The sequence below is a fragment of the Alosa pseudoharengus genome, unplaced genomic scaffold, assembly GCF_046254945.1.
Source record: "Alosa pseudoharengus isolate Yale_2024_CS ecotype anadromous, Long Island Sound unplaced genomic scaffold, YU_APseudo_1.1 YU_APseudo_1.1_scf_17, whole genome shotgun sequence".
Lineage (NCBI taxonomy): Eukaryota > Metazoa > Chordata > Actinopteri > Clupeiformes > Clupeidae > Alosa > Alosa pseudoharengus.
Window position 1 is genome coordinate 37,444,906 of NW_027468640.1, and position 19,866 is coordinate 37,464,771.

Sequence of the window (19,866 nt, forward strand, 5' to 3'; positions counted from 1 at the left end):
TTTTCTGAAGAACGGTTATGAAGCCGTTTATGGGGGGTATGGGCGGCGCCATCTTGGAAAACGTTGGGAAATCCTAACCCCGCCTACCTCCTAGCCAATCCATATATGGGTAAAAGGGCGGGGCTTTGTATGAGACTGAGCAAGCCGGTGAACCCGCCTCGTCGTCAGCCGAGCAACCTCAGCTAACGTTAGCCTACAAGATGGACTGGCACAGACGTTGCTGTAACATTGCTGGTAAGTTTGATCTGCTAACGTGAAGTTCATGTATGTTTCTTAATGCCATGTTCAGACACTTTTTAATGTTGTATGCTGAAAGGTTATATTCGGGTGAACGGTTGAAAAGTTGAGAATGAAGAGTTGAGTTTGCAGATTCTAGCTTCTAGATAAAATAAACTAACGTTAGCTATCCCTCCCTTGCTGAAGTTACGGTCAACTAACGTAGAGTAATCTAGCGTTACAGGTTTACCAACTCACGTAGAGTAACTTAGCAGTTTACAGGTTTAGCAACTCATACTGACAAAAATGTATCTTTGCCTTTATTGTTTTGTAATTAACGTTATCCATCTCATATTCTCAGTGGCAGCCATCATTGTAACGTTAATTAATTTACGATAACATCAGCCAGCTCGCTGTATTCTGTCAACGTATGGTGTGATTAACTCTTAATATCACGTTTTGAAATCGCTATATTGCTCTAAAGTTGTCAGTGGTAGTTTGGTCTAAGATGACATTGAAATTTCTCATCGGTGGCCATTTCACGATCCAGCGTTCATGTTCGGTTAGCTTGCCTTATTTCCCCTTGTCAGGCTATTATCAAAACGTTAAATCCAGTTAGTGTCCGGTGTTTGGCATAACAATGCCAATATTAGTGTACTTTGTCACTGAAGACCCATTTCAAATCGCACAATAGTACTACAGCATTGTACAACAACTGTAATTTTGTTGATTACAACAAGTGGTGTTGGTTTGCATTATTGTATTATCTTGTAAGTAGTTATGACTAATAAAATGTTTACCTTTCTGTTTTGGCAGTTCACCATGGGGAGGAGGCGGCAAGGAGGTCCATGGGCTCTTAACCTGGGACTAGAGGTCCAGGTGAAGTGGTTTGGCTGGGGTGTGGTGATATTGAACCCATTAAGACTATACAGTACATTTCACTTTATGTCTATTGATGGTTATGTTGGAATGTTACACCTACCCTTTACTTATGCCAAACACTAATTTTGTTCTTTAAATATCAGAATCAGAAAGCAAACTTACTGTTGATGGCACTGAACTTGGAAATGTTTATGGAACTTTTCTGAACTGTGAATTACATTAAAACTAATGCCAGTATTTAGTTTTGTTAGTTTTTCTTATCTTCAGCTGTCTATTGTACAGTGGAGTTTTGTTATATGTTTATACTTATATTTACCATTTCTGCTGTAAGTGCATGTTGTGTGTGATGTCTGTATGCTACTGAGACCTTGAATTTCCCCTTGGAGATCAATAAAGTATCTATCTATCTATCAAACCAATTTGCCTGTGCTCTCAAAAACATTTATACAAATCTGTCAGCTTCAGTCAGTAGGTTGAATTGAAGACCCAGATGCAGAAGTAAAGGTGTTTTTTTTACTTGTATATCTTGAGCATTACAGGTAACCACTGAATTTGTGAAACTAAAATAACAAAAACTAATATGTACTAAGCTAGTACATAGTCAATACATATTAGATCACTTTAAAGACTGACAGATGCAAATGCTGTAAATAAAGGTAATCAAGGGGTCTGCTGGTGAACAAAGTCTTTGAAGTCAGAAGCTGCCACTGCTCAATGACTTGTGCCCCATCTGGTAGGATTTCAAAATGTTCCAGATCTGAAAACAGAAATATTGGTATATGTCACATCCTTGAACTTACTGCAAACTATGAACAAGTGGTCACAAATTAAGCTAAAAAATACTCCCAATATGTATAATGAACAAACTCACAGAACACTTAGCTGAATGGGGACAGGACAGGCGTATTCAACTATTTGCACATGTCCTGTTTATGCAGGCAATAAGCAAAACCAAATTTGGTGTATTCAAAGTTCTGTAGAACAACCATTTCTTGTATTTTAATGTTTTCAGTGGAACAGTGTAAGCTCATGTCTACACCCCATTGAGGTAGTTATTAACAGTTAGGCCAAGGTCCAGTCAAACAATAGCCAGTCACTGATGCCATATTCTTTAATTATCCAATCTGTATCCAACCAAAACCTGCTGATTTAAAGGCTACTTTCCATGTGTGACTTATCAAAAGAGGTCATGATAATTATTGCACAGATGTGCCCCGGACTGCTCACAATAAAAGGCCACTCTAAATGTCTGAAATGCATTCATGTTTGTTCAGTATGCTAACCATGTCTGGAATAGACAGCTAGGCCAATTGAATCCAGTAGGTTGCTCCATTTAAATGTATGAAAAATGTCAAAGTACCACGGAATCAGTTCTGAAGTGATGCTTCTGAGTCGACTGCACAGACGAGAAGTGAAGTTAGGAGTCCAGAGCCCTCTCCAGCACCCAGCCTGTCAGGATCACCTACAGGGAAACTTTGCATAGACAAGAAGTGTTGTTTCAAATTTGTGTTTAACAAATAAACGGCATCAATAAGAGTTTCAGACGTCAGTTATAACTAACAACAGTTATGGTGACTAGCTAACGTTATCGCTCGTTATCAGCTCCATGTTCAACTTATAGTCAATGGTTCATAGTGGTTCACAATTTTACCTCCACTAGCTAGCTAATGCTTCGGCTGAAGTTATCATCTGAACGAACGCTTTTCTATCTTAAATATGACAACCCAAAGACTATATAAATTGACAACGGACTAAGCATTCACACAGAGTATTTACAAAAGGTTTTTTGACGAGAACACATGCTTTGTTACCCCAGTATGTTTGTGAACTAACGTTAACGTGCTTAACGTTACAGCTGTCTGATTATTGACTAAACACCTGGCTAGTAGCAGCTATGGCAAACGTTAAGCTAACTCACAACGGGAGCACAATCGGTTTTCACTAACGTTAACTTTATTCAAGTTAACTAAATTTATGTGTGTGCTTCAGCCATTCGGTCATCATTTTCGACATAAACTTATTTGAAATGATTTGACGCTAACGTAGCCTATAGCTGCTACAGTGCCCACTAACATGGATGCTATAATGCTAACATCTACGTGAAATAGTAGTGGAATGTAACTTACCTCAAAAACTGGAGCGAAGTCTTCTTAAAGTGTCGGTTAGTAGGCTTCAGTTAATAGCAACCCATTTTATGTCAGATATTTGAATAAACATTTTCAGAAAGGATGTGGTGTGTAGGATCACAGCCAAGACATAATTTCGGAGTTTCCTTCACTCAGCTAGTGACATCGTCTGCTGCCTCGACACCAGCCGTCAATCAAGTTGACCACGCCCTTAATTATTCATACATTTAATATCTAAATGCGATCTAAACTAACGAGTTAGAAAAAAATTCACCCCCCTCACAGTTGTCAGGCATTCGGGAACTACCAACAAATACAATAAAAGTCCATGGGACCAACCTGTAAAAGCATGAATTTATGCTGTGAAAACGGACATTTTAACATGGGGGTCTATGGACATTTGCTCCCTTTTGGGACCTGCCCCTAGCGGATTTTCGATGTATTGCAATTTTTCGCATTTCCGGGTAGGCTTCATTGTTCAAATTAGAATGTTGCCGCTTGATTGTGACGCACGACGATTTTCTCCGTGCCAACGTCAAAACAACGTTACCCCACCGGACAAAATGAAGTTGGCACAACGTCAGTAAACAACGTCATGCCAACGGATGATATGCCGTTGTGCCAACGTTGTGCCAACGTATGCTTGCTATCTGGGGTGCTACTTACTCGAATTCCAATTGACGCAGACGCTGGCGCTGAGTAGCTGTGGAGAAAAGGAGACAACCATCAGTGACAGATTGCCCATTTAGGAGGTTATCACTGAAACTAGGCCTAGGAGGTAAGAATGTTTTTTTTTAATTATTTTTTAAAAAATGTTTACTGTCCCCATCTATTATATGAAAATGCGCTTAACGTTGTAACGATCTGAATTGCGTTGTATTGAGGCATGCTAGGCTATATTTTTAGTTGAAAATGCATCTCCATTTGCAAATAGCATTTTCATATTGCAATCAATCGTGAAATGCACAGCATGCACAGGCCTACTAAAGCCACGCGACAAAATGTTACCTGAGAATGAATGCACGTGATGTTTGCATGAACCACGCGACATTAGGTCAGTTTGGCCTAGGATTAGCCATAGCTAGGGCACTGGACACTTGGTGACTGTTTGACATGTGATAAGGTAAGATTTTTAATTATTGTCTTAAAATAAGGTTAGAAGACTAAGCTAAACTTGGTTACTTTTGTGTGAAGAAATGAAGAGTTTGGTTCCAAAACGCTATCTCCTTTTTTTAAAACATTCAGGTTATTTAATGTGTATTGTGTTGTTTTGATTGAGTAAAGATATATAAAATAACAACACCCAGTTACAGTTCAACTGAAATTATTTGGAAAACAAAATGTAAAAAAAAATATTTATGAAAATTCATTAAAATGGTGGCGTTTTGAAACTCTTCAAATGTAGTACATAGCTCGACATATTTTGTAGCCTATGCTACTTTGGAATAATTAAAATACATAGATATTTATGTTTTTGGTATAATACAGAAATATAAGCAACTGTTGTTGAAAGTCCCGAGTACCGCCATGTATAGGCTAATAGAAAATCGGAGAGATTTCTATTTTGGGTAGGACTTTTTGCCTCAGTATTTTCTGTCAGTCTAAAGCACAACTGATATTGCCATCTATGTACTGTAGGTAGCCTGCTTTGTTTAAAGATCGTTGTCTTTCAAAGAAATGTAGCTGGGCTTTGGATGATATAAAATCACGGTGTCTCTGCAACAAATGCGCATTAAGATTAAACGAGGTTGCATTTTTTGGTAATTGGTGGAGTAGCCTAGGCTAGGAACACGAAAATCAGTGGGGCTGTTAAAGCGTAACTGGCCAGAATGCATCCTAGGGTGTTTTTGTGAATGTACCCTAGTCAAACTTTAGTTTAAAAGCATATAGCCTACGTCCGAAGCGCCACTTTTAGCTTGTCGTCGTTTTCGGGTCAAATGGCTTTTTTAATGGAAATCGTAGGGGCACTACTATTTTGATACATGATGGCATCAAAATAGCTATTTTTAAAACACCAAGAAGGCTCGACACAACATGAAACTTTGATCGAAGTCATCTGTGTCTCTACACATGAACTTGAGCATTGTTTGTGTACACAGAGTTTACTAAAAGAAAGGTTTTTAAAAACTTAGTTTTTCTGCTCGCCGCCATCATGCCAGCCAAGGAGTGAGTTGTCCAAAACCTTTCTTTTTAGTAAACTGTGTACACGAACAATGTTCTCAATGCTCGAGTTCATGTGTAGAGACACTGATGATTCTAAATAGCTATTTTGACGCCATCATATATCGAAATAGTAGTGCCCATGAATAATACTTATCATAAATGCTCAAACATTGCTTCCTAGATAATGTGAATTCCAAGCTACAAAACTGAAGTAATTCTAAGGACTGACAATTATATGAATGTGATAAAGACAGGATTTGAACAGAAATATTTTACAGGCTTTTGGTTTTGGGACCCATTCTTGATTAAGACAATGTTTTAACAAAATAATCATTGTGAAGACATTGAGAGGCTTGGTATGTATTATGAGAACCATTTTGAGAGCTGTGATGACAAATAAACATGCTTCCAGTGATTATTTAAAAAGGGTATGAATAATTTTGGACATGCCATTTTTCATAAAAATGTTCAAAAAATATGAAAACTGATTCTACCACATTATCTTACAACATTTAGCCATGTAGAAGTGTCATTTTCAAACATATTGGTCAAGAGAAAATTAACATTAAATCAATATTTGCCAGGGGTATGAATACTTTTGTTCTTAACTGTATAGAATGTGTACTGTTGACAAAACATAATGCAGTTGGTTCCAAAGTATTCAACCAACGTGAAATTTTTCACCATGTTGTGGTCATCAATGTAGTCAAATACATACCATAGCTTTCTCCTGTGCTTTCTCTAATAACACATTCTCCACTCTCCTCAGATGTTCTTGTGTCTGAATTGGGAATGTGAATTCCTCTGGTAGAGAGGGCGCTGCTTGTGCTGGCTGCTTCTTAGCCAGGGCCTGGAGAAGGAGGGTGTTCTGGCGCACTTGCGCCTTTATCTCCTCCAAGGCCCTGAAAATTAGCTGGTCACGCTCTATAGGTAAGAAAGGTTTAATAGAAAAACAGAAACATTTCACATTGCTTTAGAAAGTGTTGTGACTTAAATGATTATGTTACACAAATGATATCATCAGTCATGTTGCAGACCAGCAAAATGTTTTGTACCGAATGTGTTTGTCACAGGCTGTGAGTAGGAGGTAGTGGGAGCACTCAAGACCGATGAAAACACCGGTGGTGGCTGGAGTACAGGCTGGAGTACAGGTAGCTGTTTGGAGGAGCCTGGTTTCGCAGGTGGTTTCACTGGTTGTTTCGCTGGTTGTTTTGCTGGTTGCTGGTTGGCGATGGAATGGCGTGGCTGAGGTAGAGCTTCAAACTGCTCCACCACTTTGGCAGAGGGCCTGCAGTATGACAACAGGACAACACCACAGGTATTAAAACATCAGTGAATCTTAGACTTTTGTTAATTTGTGTACTGTACGGTTCTTACATTCTAGGCCTTCTGAAACTTTCATCCTCAGAAGTGAGGGAGTCTTTCTTGGTGGCCCTCACCAGTTTCTTCCTGGCCGCTTCATAAGAATCTGTATTTGAGGGAAACATTTGTTAAACAAGGAACCATATTGCAGCATGTATAGAAATGAAATGAAGTTGCATTATGATGAATCATGTTATCTCTCTCTCTCTCTCTCTCTCTCTCTCTCTCTCTCTCTCTCTCTTTCTTTCTCTCTGTGTTTGTTTACAGGAGGGTCTCACCATATTTCTTCAGTACCCTGACAAAGAACTCCCCCCATGTCTCATCAGGATCCTCCTGATTCTGGACAGCCACCTTACCCCGTTGCATACTTTTGTATGGTGGCCAGAACGACACTTTTTGGTCGACACTCAGCCAGCTTGTGGGCACCACTTCAACCTCATTCTTTTCCGTAAATAGTACAATTGCGAACATGATCTGTAAACTGAAATGATGAACAGATGAACTTAGCTTTAACTAACTAAATTATTTATTTATTTATTTATTTATTTATTTATTTATTACTAACTAACTCATTTATTTATTTATTTATTTATTTATTATGTATGGTTCAGTCGGTATATTGCAAAGCCATGTTTGACAGGCATTGCAACCATTTTGGCATCAATGGTTTTCTCTGACAAAGCCACCACCTCTACAGACAGTCCTTGAACAAAAGCAATATTCAAATTGAGGGAGTCAACTGGGGATGTGAAAAACGACTGTCTGTTTAAAAATTTCCGTCCCAAAAACTGTGTGCAGCCATCAGCATTGAACATTTTTTCAATTCTGAATATGCTGTGCCCACTCAAAACTATGTTGTTAGGCGCATGGACTGATAAAAAGAATTTGGGACAGGTGTAGTGAGAGAGTAGACTGTGCAACACTGGACTGACATTGACTGACTGACTGACACTGCTGTTTAGTTTTTGTTCAGCGATGCGTTTTACAATTTGCTGCAAAGGTTGGTTTGGCTTTCTGATCTTTCTTTTCAGTTGATGCAGAAAGTTTTCGAAAGGAAAGGCAGAAATTCTCTGCAAGGGGCCAAATTTTCTGACATCGTCTGCCAGGTGGATTAAGCTATGGACATTGTACACAATGAAATCGCCATAAATCACAGAGAAGTTTTGGACAAAGACTCTGATCACCTTCTCGGCGTAATCACAGTATGTTTTTGACAGCTGTGGGCTGCATAGAATGGTTATGCCCACATGCAGAAGGAGGAAGTGATCGTACATAACATCAGGCAGTTCGTTTTTGAGAGCAATGGGACCCGTATACAAAAGAAATGTCCGAAATTCAGTTGCTTTCCAACGGTCCACCTCTGTTAGGGATCTCCCTCTTCTATTGAACTCTTTTGGCAAGCTTTTTCCAAGTTCCACTATTTTTTGTGATATTGATGTTATTGTTCGGTTGCCAATTCTTGTGGGTAGTGGGCCTCGCATCCACAACCAAATGAGCTTTCTCACTACTCCCAAACACACTAAGTGCATGTAATCGAGCACAAATTGGGAGACCATGCCAATGTTGATGTCAGTGAGGGGACTTTCACCATCCTTGTGGTGATCACTTTGTAATTTGGCCTTAAAGCTCTCGTCTGTACGTGGTGCCGCCATTGTCTCAGGGAAGTTTAATCTGTTATTGCACCAAACACCCTCCTGAACACACCTCTCGCAGCCGTAATACGAATTATGATATTTTATGTTTTTGAGGAATGCTCTTGCTGGTGCATCGCATACAAAGGCCGAAATGATTATTTTGTGATTTTGTTGGTACATAACACCACTTGAGGAGATGACTGACATCTCCTCCACAAAATCGGAGAGATACTCTGCCAAATTTGATGGTTTTTTAAACCCAGAGTATAATGCCACAACGAAGGGAATTTGGTCTGGGTCTTCTTCAATTAATGCCAATATTGGCCAGAATTGGTTATTGCTACTTTTAAAAAGTGGCATGCCATCAATATTGATTTGCAGGTGGAGTGTTTGAGCGATTGTTAGGGTGGGACTGTCCTGCATCCTCACCAATACACCTTTAGCTAATCCAAAATAGTGCATGGAGCCCCCTGCTTTTTCTTCCACCTCTATGCTTTTAGGAGTTGACAAAAGTGTCCGACCATCTTTTGGGAGATCTGCATCGGGCAGGTGTTTGTTAAGGACAGCAAGAAGACTTGAAAGATGGCTGATTGGTGTGTTTGTTTCCACTGCCCACGCCTTTAAATCGTCACGTAATTTAATGTTGTCATATTCCTCATCAGGACTGTCAATGTCAATGTCAAAGTCCTCGTCTTGCATACAGTAATCGATATTTTGGATTTCCTCCAGACCACAGGTGGCGCTTATGTCCTCTAAACTAGAGCTAGTACTAACGTTACACCAGTCTCCTCCATCACAGCTGTCTAACGTTTCCGTCCCTGACATGTAGGAGTCGGAGCCATGGTCGGAGCAGTCGGAGTCGTGAGTAACGCTAACTTTTTCCACATTAAGTGATTGTAGCATAGAGACAATGGCCTCTGTATTTTTTTTTGTATGCCGTCTTAAAGACCTTTTTGATAGCAATTTGTTGCTCTCTGCCATTATTGTGACAGACAATAGCGTAAAGTTTACTAGATAACTGTTAGCATCAAGCAAGCTATAGCAGCTAGCGATATAGCTAACGTTAACATAACCGTTTTCAGCTAACTTTAGCGAGCGAATCCGACTAACGCTAATTTACACAGTTATCGTTCTTGGTTTATGGTGTTGCGGTCTTGAAAGTGACCTTATAACCACTACTTTACCTGAATGTTGACCAAAACACCACAGTGTCTAATGTTAGACCAAAGTCTGTCGTTGGCGATCCCAGGTGAATTGAAAATCAGTTGATTTCAGTTAACTTTTATTCATACGCGCGCAGGTGTGTGTGTTACATCATAAGCACGAGAGCAACCTATATGTTCTATATTGTTGATGAACACAGTGGACCTTTTAACCTGTAATGTGTAGTGTAGCCTACAGTTTTTTTCTCCTACTCTCTCTGTGTGTGTGTGTGTGTGTGTGTGCTTTCAGACTCTGGAAAAATGTACTTATGAGGGCTTTATTTCCTTGAAGGTAACTATATTACACCCCCAGACACACACACATCAGTAGTCCTATGAGCTATGAGATGTCAGATTGTGTGTGTTGACACTGGAGGCACACTCACCTGTCTTATGTTCTTCAATGGAGGCTGAGGATGATGAAGACACTGTCTGTATGCTTGGAGTTGTGAGGGGAATTCTTGTAAACATGCACTACCAAAGTTTTAGCCTGATGAGCCAGACCTCACATCTTGATGTAGGACCATTCGCAGTGCTCAGTCCAAGGGGCGGGATAAACGGTTGTCTTTCAAATTCCCTCTGCACGCAATAGGATAGTGCTACAACCATGCATTTTCCCACCAGCGGAGCTAGTTGTTCAAACTTTTGCCAATTTAAACAAAGCTTAACTCGTGTCACGCTGTTCGCCAGCAGCAGCATCCATCTTCTTTGTTTTCAAGTAGCAGGGAATTCACGCAGAACAGTCGCAACTATGCCATCATTATGTTAAGTCCGCTTACTGATTCTATACACGATGTGATTGGCCTGACTGAAGTTGAATTTTTCCAACTCGCAAGCCAACGGAGAGTTGCTAGACTACCCTGGCAGCAAATTACATCACCTTGGCCGCTAGGGTGCGTCTAGATTTCTAGGCTACCAAAGTTTGGGATCACTTAGAAATTTCCATTCCACTCCATTATAGACAAAATACCAGCTGAGATCAATTACATTGTTTTTTTGTTTTTTTAATCAGTGCAACAGTTTTCAGGTTACACAGTATGCGCTTACATAATTGCAAAAGTGTTCTCTACTATTGTAGAAAGAAATGTCTTATCTCTAATGCAATATTTACATTGCCCATTATCAGCAACCATTCATCCAATGTTCCAAAGGCACATTCTGTTTACTAATATATAATTTCTCTGTTTCAGTAGCATCTGTTTCCTGTTACCAGCGTAACACAACACAGACTGTTTTTCTGCCGTGTATTCAGGGCACAGGCAGCTAGCGGATAGTGAGGCGATGTTTTAGCTTAGAAACTGCGTGACATGTCAACAACGTTTGTATTTACTTGTCACAGCCTGGCATACTGTGTTCATTATTCCATACATCTGATGTGTAGGCTAACTGCTGAACTATGAGGTCCGACAAGGGACCAGGGCTATAGGCTACAGTCAGGGCTACCCTGCTGAAAAAAAACAGCCTGACCAGCTTAAGGTGGTTTGCTGGTTGACCAGCTTGTTTGACCACCCTATGATGGTTGACCTGCTAGACCAGCAAAACTCATGCGACAACATAGCTTCGGCTGGTTTACCCAGCTTGCGATGGTAATTCAGCTGGTTTTGCTTGTCGTATCATCTCAAGTCATTTTAGCTGGTGTTGCCGGTCTACATTGCTGATTTATCTGGCCATGCCAGGTTATGTTGGTCATTCTAGTAAACCAGTATGACCGCCTTACACACACAGTATGCACTTACATAATTGCAAAACTGTTCTCTACTGTTGTAGAAAGAAATGGCTTATTTTTAATGCAATATCTACATTGCCCATTATCAGCAACCATTTATCCAATGTTCTAAAAGCACACTCTGTTTACTAATCTAATATCATTTCTCTGTTTCAGAAGCATCCATTTCCTGTTGTTACCAGCACCATGCCATGTATGTCGCTCTGCATTATCCACATGTACACTGACCAATCACTGACTTGTTTCTTGCTGGGCATTTTTTATAACAGTGATAAACATTAAAAACATGAAAAGCATGAATATTTCTTTCAAACAACACAACTTGTGGTGAAGTCAGAGTATGCTTCCAATCAATCATTACACAACAGTGAAAAAAGTTCAAAATATAGTTTTCAATATAGATCGACAGATAGATACTTTATTGATCCCCAAGGGGAAATTCAATTCAATAAGAACCTAGACAAGATAAATTCATATATTGAAATTGGTCAATTGTTATTTCCATTGAATATTTTTATTTAAGTACACCAAGTAAGTACAGAAACCACTGTAAATGTGCCTTTGGCCTATTTGATCCATGCTTGCAAATACACACACCTTCAGCTGTGTTGCTGTGTGTGTGTGTTAGAGGGTGATTGACTAAATAGCACCACTGTACATTGTAAAATGAGTGTGACAAACATGTAATGCAACTTTTTTGTTTGTTTTTAAAATCCATGCTATCTATTTCTCTGTCTAATGTATATTTTTTTGTTTCTATCTGGTCCATTCAGGTGCTCTCTGCAGCTCAGAATGAGATTGGCTGGGACTTAATGGCACGCTACTGGGAAAGTGATTACTCACTCATGAGTGAAATAGTGATCTCGTATACTGTGAAATGCCAGTATTAAATAAATGATGGGCTTGTAAACATTGGGTTTGTGTCATGGTTTTCAGCAACAAACATACTTTACATGAAACTGTAAGATGACATTCACTTAAATTGTGAGTTATTAGGGGGAAGGCTGAAATCATTTGACAAATTAACTTTGTCTAATACAAAGATTTACTTGTTTGTATTAGGTGTAATTGCAGTGGCACATTATGATACACATTTAAATAATGCCCAGTCAGACATAAGGAATTTTCTATCAGAAAAACTTTATTGGACCATGGCAGTCATATTTTATGGTGAGGTCACGGGCAACTCCAACTGAAATATCTGATGTTACATGATTAGTGCTTGGATCTCATCTAGCCTATAACCAGAAAGTTGGACATCAGTTCCACCATGAATAGCCTAACTGCTTAACAGTTATACCCATTAGAGTGGAACTTCTAATGGGTGAGCTATAGTATACTTTTTGTTGGAGTTGCGATAGCTTGACCTATTTGGGAAATGCACTCTTTTTCAGTGACTTCTGTGGGTATACTTAGTTACTTATTGGTCATAGGAATAAGTTGGCTACTGCTTTTCTTGATTGCATGTGGGAAAACAAATATCCTAGTCTTACAAACAGAAGCAGGTATGTATAATCTACACACCTATGGCTGAAAAAGTTAAGGTTCATTTAGCAAATGTTATTTTGTAGTATTAAAAAAGATTGTTTTATAATTTATCACGTAATTAGCACGTTTAAGATGATCACTGCAGTTGCAAACAGCCGGTCGGTGGACTGCCGTTGGCGTGACTGTGTTTCAACGTTGTAAATCCTCTTGTTTTAAGAGGCCTTTAAGACATCTCACAAAATTATCTCACAAATGCAATAAATAATAATAATAAATAATAAAACCCGAAATCTTGCGTTGTTGACATTCGCTGCAGTTGCAGCCAGTCGGTGGACTGCCGTTGGCGTGACTGTGTTTCAACGTTGTAGATCCTCTAAATATTTTTGTTTGACGCAGCTTGTCGCAGAACAATCCAACATTCTATAAACCAACATTCTATATACAATTGCTTGAGGCGCTGCGGTTGTTGTGACATTGTTTCAACGTTGAAATTCCACCTCCGACACTGCCAACCAATGGCAACGTTGTGACAACGTGTGCTTGCTATCTGGGTATGTTCTAGCTAGCTTAGGTAACAAGCTAACAAGCAAACAGCTCAACTTAACTCTATTCCTTCCCTACTATGAATCTAATATCATTAACTAGAACTAATAAACAGTATAGTTTAAAACGCGAGCACTGGATAGGTAATTAGTAGGTAACAATAGGTAATGGCAGCTAACTGGGCAGCTAACCGTCTCTGCTAACATTACGTGAATGCACTGCACATATAACGTGGGAAATACAAAGGGAGGAATGACTAGTCGGAAAACACAACAATTATCATTAATAATAATACTAATGATCACATTTTTATTAGTTCTAGTTAATAGTATTAGATTCATAGTAGGGAAGGAATAGAGTTAAGTTGAGCTGTTTGCTTGTTAGCTAAGTTAGCTCTTCTTTTTTAAGTGTTTCACCCAAAGATTGTTAACAATCTTTGTTTCACCTCTTCTGACTGTGGTGTTTACATGGATGTACCCAGAGCGGTATGTCCAGCGTTTCAGAATTAAAGAAGCGAGCTGATCGGCTGACTGGCCGTTCAGTAAGCAGTGCTGTGATTGGCTGTTTTGGGAAAATTTTTAAAAAAGTTTTGTACTTGTAAATTCGTTTCGTACCCGTATAGTGGGGGGCCTTAAGCACATAAATAGGTCGTTTCGCGCAATTTCTTCTAAAAGCGCCAAATTTGGCACAGATGTAGCTCAAGTTATACTGAAATGATTTAGCTAGGGCGCCGGAGCCACAGACCCTCGGGGCCAAGATGGCAGCCAATCCAATATGGCCGCTGCCCGAAAAGGGTTTCGACTAGCTTTTAACCACATGAGCAAATACAAACTTGATGTCTTTTTCAACTTAATTGATCATGGGAAACACATAGGAATGTTTATATTTATGACCCAGTATATCTGGACAGCTTAATCCTCCAATTCCAATATGGCCCCTGTCCAAAAAAGCAGTTTTGACTGTAGTTATTCCCCATTGTTTGCGCCAATTAATCTACAAGCACAAAATTTGCCATGGATGCAGCTGAGGGCATACTGAAATTATTTAGCGAGGATGCCGGAGTCAGTGGCCCCTGGGACCAAGATGGCTGCCAAATCCAATATGGCCGCCACCTGAAAAGGGATTACTGTAGGCTGCATATTTTGACCCAGATGTGATACAAATGTAAAATTAATAAATATTTCACCTTTTCTGGCTATGGGAAACACAATATATATATATATATATATATATTTATGATTGGGTATATGTGGACCCTCAAAGTCCCCAAATGCAATCTGGTGACTGTCCGAAAAAGGGTTTTGACTACAACTTTTGAACCGAATAAGCTACAGATGAAAACTATTTTTTTACCATGACCACACATTAAATGACCTAAGCTTTCTCAAAAAATAAGAGTCTGCTCTGACCCTTCTTTGGGGCAGCCGTGGCCTACTGGATAGCACTTCGGACTTATAACCGGAGGGTTGCCAGTTCAAACACCGACCAGTAGGAACAACTGAAGTGCCCTTGAGCAAGGCACCTAACCCCTCACTGCTCCCCGAGTGCCGCTGTAGCAGGCAGCTCACTGCGTCGGGATAAATGTGTGCTTCACCTCACTGTGTGTTCACTTTGTGCTGAGTGTGTTTCACTAATTCACGGATTGGGTTAAATGTAGAGTCAAATTTCCCTCACGGGATCAAAAGAGTATATATACGTATGTATACAGCCTCAGTGTTGTACCTCCAATACAGTTTATTGTCTATAAGAACACGCACATATTTGTAGTTCTCAACAACTTCCTCACCCAGTATTGAAATGGTATTTAGCTCAGGCCTGGCCCTACGAAAGTCCACCACCATTTCCCTTGTCTTAGCCACATTCAAGACAAGGTGGCTGTTTCTGCACCATGTCACAAAGTGGTCCACCAGTTGCCTGTACTCTGTCTCCTCACCATCACTGACACACCCCACAACTGCAGTCTGTGAACTGTCTGAGAACTTCTGCAGGTGACATGACTCAGAGTTGTACTGGAAGTCTGAGGTAGTGATGTAGTACTCGAGTCCGGTCTCGAGACCAATTTCTGCTTTCTCGGTCTCGTCTCGGACTCGTTCCTTCAAAGACTCGGTCTTGACTCGGTCTCGGACCACAGTGGGAGGAGAAAGACTCGTAATTTTAGACCGAGTCCTCGAGACCAACGCATTTTTTATGTTCATATAAAAAAACACACAACACATAACAACAATAATAATAAAATGCAATGTTGACCGGCATTATTTAAAAATGACATCCCATGGAGCAATGCAAAGATACTGCCGTCAGAGCCGTTTATTTATCTCTATGGCTCTGCTGCCGGTGAGTGTCTGTAGGTCAGCATAGTCCATATTAAGACGTTAAGACTGCTCCTCTAAACAATTCCCAATCTAGCTTAGTCTGTAGGCCTAATGGTTGATTTTTAACTGGGGTGATATTAAATTATGAATTTGAAAACTGACATGTTTTTATGGTCTTGGTCTCGACTCGGTCTCGACTCCTAAAGGACTCGGTCTCGACTCGGACTTGCTTCCTCAAAGACTCGGTCTTGACTCGGACTCGACTGTATTTGGAAACCAACAGACTCGGTCTTGACTCGGTCTCGACCCTTCAAAGACTCGGTCTTGACTCGGACTCGGCATAGGCGGTCTCGTCCCCATCACTAGTCTGAGGTGTACAGTGTGAAAAGAAAAGGAGACAACACAGTCCCTTGTGGTGCTCCTATGCGACTGACTACCTGTTCAGACACACACCCTTTCATTCTCACAACCTGTGCTCTGTCAGTCAGGTAATCAGTAATCCATGAAGTTGTGGAGGTGTCTACTTGCATCCTTCAAAGCTTGTCACGTGGCAGCATAGGCTGTATGGTGTTAAAAGCACTTGAGAAATCAAAGAACATGATCCTCACAATACTACCAGCCCCTGTCCAGGTGAGAGTGTGTTCTATGAAGCAAGTAGATTAAGGCATCCTCCACACCCACCTCTGGACGGTATGCAAATTGTAATGGGTCCATGTAGTGGTCACCTGTGGTCTCAGAAGATGACCAACAACAGTGTTTAGCCAACTACTTCCTTTCCTACCAACTTCCTTCCTAACCAGGTGTACTTTTTTCCATAAGTGTTTTGTTCTTATGACTACAATTGTGAGAGAGACCATGAGAATGAGAATTCATGAGAGAGCAAACAGTTATTGTGTGCACATCCCACCTTCTGGCAGGTGCAGGACAAATTAAAACTTACTCAATTGAAAAAATATAATGTCCGCAACACTGCTTTTGACTCCCATATATTTAATGCACAACAGGCAACGTTTCGACCCTGCTGGGTCTTCTTCAGGCAAAAATTCATGAGAGAGACCATGAGAATTCACTGTTGTTGTTTTTATGTTATTGCTGTTTTTTTGATATGCTAAGCAAACCTTTGAAGAGTTTTGGACAAATTGACTACATTATTCTGATTTGACATATTATACATATTGCCTTGCAATAATAATTGTGTCTTATTCCTTCTTATATGATCACATTTCAAAATGTATTCACCTGTGGTACATTGAAAGCATTTCACTTTTATAAGGAAATTAATCCACATTGAGAATAACCTTCAAAGTTGTGGTAAAAAAAGATTTTCAACCAAAGTCTTGAAAAGAATACAGGTTCCAGACTTACACAAGCATACATATAAAATATGCCAATGGACTTCCTGTGGTCAATAAACTAAAAATAGACACAACATCCTCATTTGTAGCGCATTTGGTTCAAAATTTGAAGCCAAAACCCTTTTTCGGACAGCAGCCATATTGAATTTAGGGAATTTGGGGGGTCCTGATGAACCCAATCATAATCATGTAAGTATTCCTATGGGTTTCCCATCATCAAAAAAGGTAAAATAGACATCAAGTTTGTATTTGTATCGCATCTGGCTCCAAAGCTATAGCCGAATCTCTTTCAGGCGACAAACATTTTGGATTTGGCTGCCATGTTGGTCTCAGGGACCACTGGCTTGGGCGGCCTGGCTAAATCATTTCATTATTCCCTCAGCTGCATCCGTGGCAAATTTGTTGCTTGTAGATTAATTTGCACAAACAATGGCGTGTAAGGCCCCATACTACAGCCGAAACTGCTTTTTTGGACAGCGGCCATATTAGAATTGGAGGAATAAGTGGTCCAGATGCACCGGGTCATAAATATTAACATTCCAATGTATTCACCATGATCAATTAAGCTGAAAAAGATATCAAGTTTGTATTTGTAACTCATGTAGTTCAAAAGTTATAGCCGGAACCCTTTTCGCGCAGCGGCCATATTGGATTTGGCCGCCATCTTGGCCCCAAGGGTCGCTGTCTCCGGTGCCCTAGCTAAATCATTTCAGTATTACCTAAGCTACATCTGTGCAAAATTTGGCGCTTTTAGATGAATTTGCGCGAAAATGTGCTTAAGGCCCCCCACTAGTAGATCTGTTTCATGTCTGTAGAAAACAGATGCGCACTTGCAAATGGAAAATCCGTGCGTGCAAAAATCGTTCGCAAATTCACAAAACTTTTTTCGACACAGTGACAAAACGGATTTGAAGATGTACAAACCATTTTTACATGCACAACATATTTTTACGCATACAAAGTATTTTTACATGTACACAAATATTTTTTACGAGCACAAAATATTCTTACAAGCACAAAACGTTGGTACAGGTACAGAAAACTTTTGGCGAGAATTTTATACCATAAATTAGCCTATGGCGATTTTAGTGTAATAGTACATTGTTTTCAGGACCCAAAATTACTGCAGTAATGACTTCTGAAAATTGTCAACCAAAGATTTTCTGATTCTTCAGTCTGAAAGGATTCCAAAAATATATAGTTTTACAAATACCCCAAAAAATTGAACGAACGAATTGGTCTGAACATAGTGGCCTTAACTAAATTTAACCCACGTAAACGGCAATATAGGCCCGCTATCCGTCAGTTATGCTTAAATCCCGTTTTTTAATGCTGCCTATAACATCCAGCTGAACTATAGTTATGAACAGTACTTTAATCATTTCCTTATTTCATTTTACCCACATATTTAATTTGCGGGAGTGCAGTGAATCATCGGTTTGTCCCGCACCCGCGAACGAACCTCTCTCATCCCGCCCGCTCCCGCAAAGAGCTTTCAAAAGTTGTCCCGCGCCGCACTCTTTTGCGTCGGGACCCGCGGGTCTACCGCGGGAGTGCAGACCTCTACCCCAGGCTTCTATAATCTTACGATCTCACATTTGAACGCTATCTCTCCACTCAGTGATGTCTGAGTGAGCGGCCTCGGAGACCAGGTTGTCCATGGAAAACTTCACCAAACCCTCAACAAAATCATCAATGTAAAACAGTATATACTTTTTGATCCCGTGAGGGAAATTTGGTTGCAATTAACTGCATTTAACCAAATCGGTGAATTAGTGAAACACACTCAGCACACAGTGAACACAGTGAGGTGAAGCACACACTAATCCCGGCGCAGTGACCTGCCTGCTTCAACGGCGGCGCTCGGGGAGCAGTTTGGGGTTAGGTGGCTTGCTCAAGGGCACTTCAGCCGCGGCCCACTGGTCGGGGCTCGAACCGGCAACCCTCCGGTTACAAGTCCAGAGTGCTAACCAGTGGGCCACGGCTGCCCCTCAAACAAGTCATCATAAATCATGTGTCAATAAAGCCAGTGCTCTCTCCTTGCCTTGTTTCCAAATATTTATAAAAATTTATATCAGAAATCTAGGAAACGACTCATACTAGTAACTTTAATCTGGTGAAGTGTCAAAAATAATGTCATATCTCCTGATTAAATGTCAGCCTAGGCTACATGTCTTGACTCTTGTCAATACGTCATCATAGTCCCAGTCTCTGTAATTGCATCATAGCCTAATACATGACATTCAATTTGAGCTACTCATCAGTGAATTAATGACTACTGCAAGGACCTACTACTAGGTATAATATTACTACTACTACTACTACTAATAATAATAATAATAATAATCATGGCAACTCAATGCTATTATGTAATACACATGGCTGTAAGCACTCATAGCAAGTTTCATGTCAAGCAACCAAAGATTTTCTGAGATACAGGGTCACTTCCTGGCAACTTCAACGCTGATTTTGATTGGCTTTGATGGGCAAAAGCTTTTGAATATCAATATTGTCTAATTCAGGGATATTCAGTGCATGCTTGGTCAGACATTACCTGATATTACTTTGACTGTGCAACTTTCAATTGTATTGGTGTAATATTTCATCATGATATATACTTTATTTGATAATTTATCTATACTTTGACTCAAGTAATGAATTTATGTTCTTTGTTCTTCCAACTCAGAGAATTACAAACACACACTCAACACAACACAAAGCCATACACCAGACCAAGTAATATCATAAAACATGGAGTTTATTATGTCCCAAGGCATGGTTCACAAGGCAAAATTAAAACAATTCTTCAGCAGTGTGATTTCAGTTACAGCAGGTCTGGTTCACTGGTTGTGTGTGT

General features: G+C 40.0%; 1 long non-coding RNA gene across 1 annotated transcript; it reads right to left on the bottom strand.

The window, feature by feature from the left end:
* Positions 1-1,597: 1,597 nt before the first annotated feature.
* On the bottom strand, positions 1,598-3,430 carry LOC143127789 (uncharacterized). The gene is made up of 3 exons (XR_012987708.1): positions 3,225-3,430; positions 2,459-2,571; positions 1,598-1,855 (listed from the first exon to the last, which is right to left on the bottom strand). It is a non-coding gene; the product is annotated as an uncharacterized LOC143127789 (long non-coding RNA).
* Positions 3,431-19,866: the final 16,436 nt, after the last annotated feature.